Source organism: Buceros rhinoceros, unplaced genomic scaffold (genome assembly GCF_000710305.1).
Source record: "Buceros rhinoceros silvestris isolate BGI_N320 unplaced genomic scaffold, ASM71030v1 scaffold21163, whole genome shotgun sequence".
Classification (NCBI taxonomy): domain Eukaryota; kingdom Metazoa; phylum Chordata; class Aves; order Bucerotiformes; family Bucerotidae; genus Buceros; species Buceros rhinoceros.
Window position 1 is genome coordinate 1 of NW_010403308.1, and position 209 is coordinate 209.

Sequence of the window (209 nt, forward strand, 5' to 3'; positions counted from 1 at the left end):
CGGTGATGCCCGCAGGGAGATGCTGGAGCGCGGGGGTCAGAAGGAGGGAAGCTGCTACTGGGTGTTTTGCCCTGTCTGCGGGCTGTCAGCAGGAGTGAACCCCGCTGGCATGAGCGGCATCAGCGGGGGAGCTGGGCAGTGCCACAGCCGTGAGCGCTGCCAGAACGGCTGGAGGGCGCGGACGACAAACTCCCACACCCCCCTCTCAC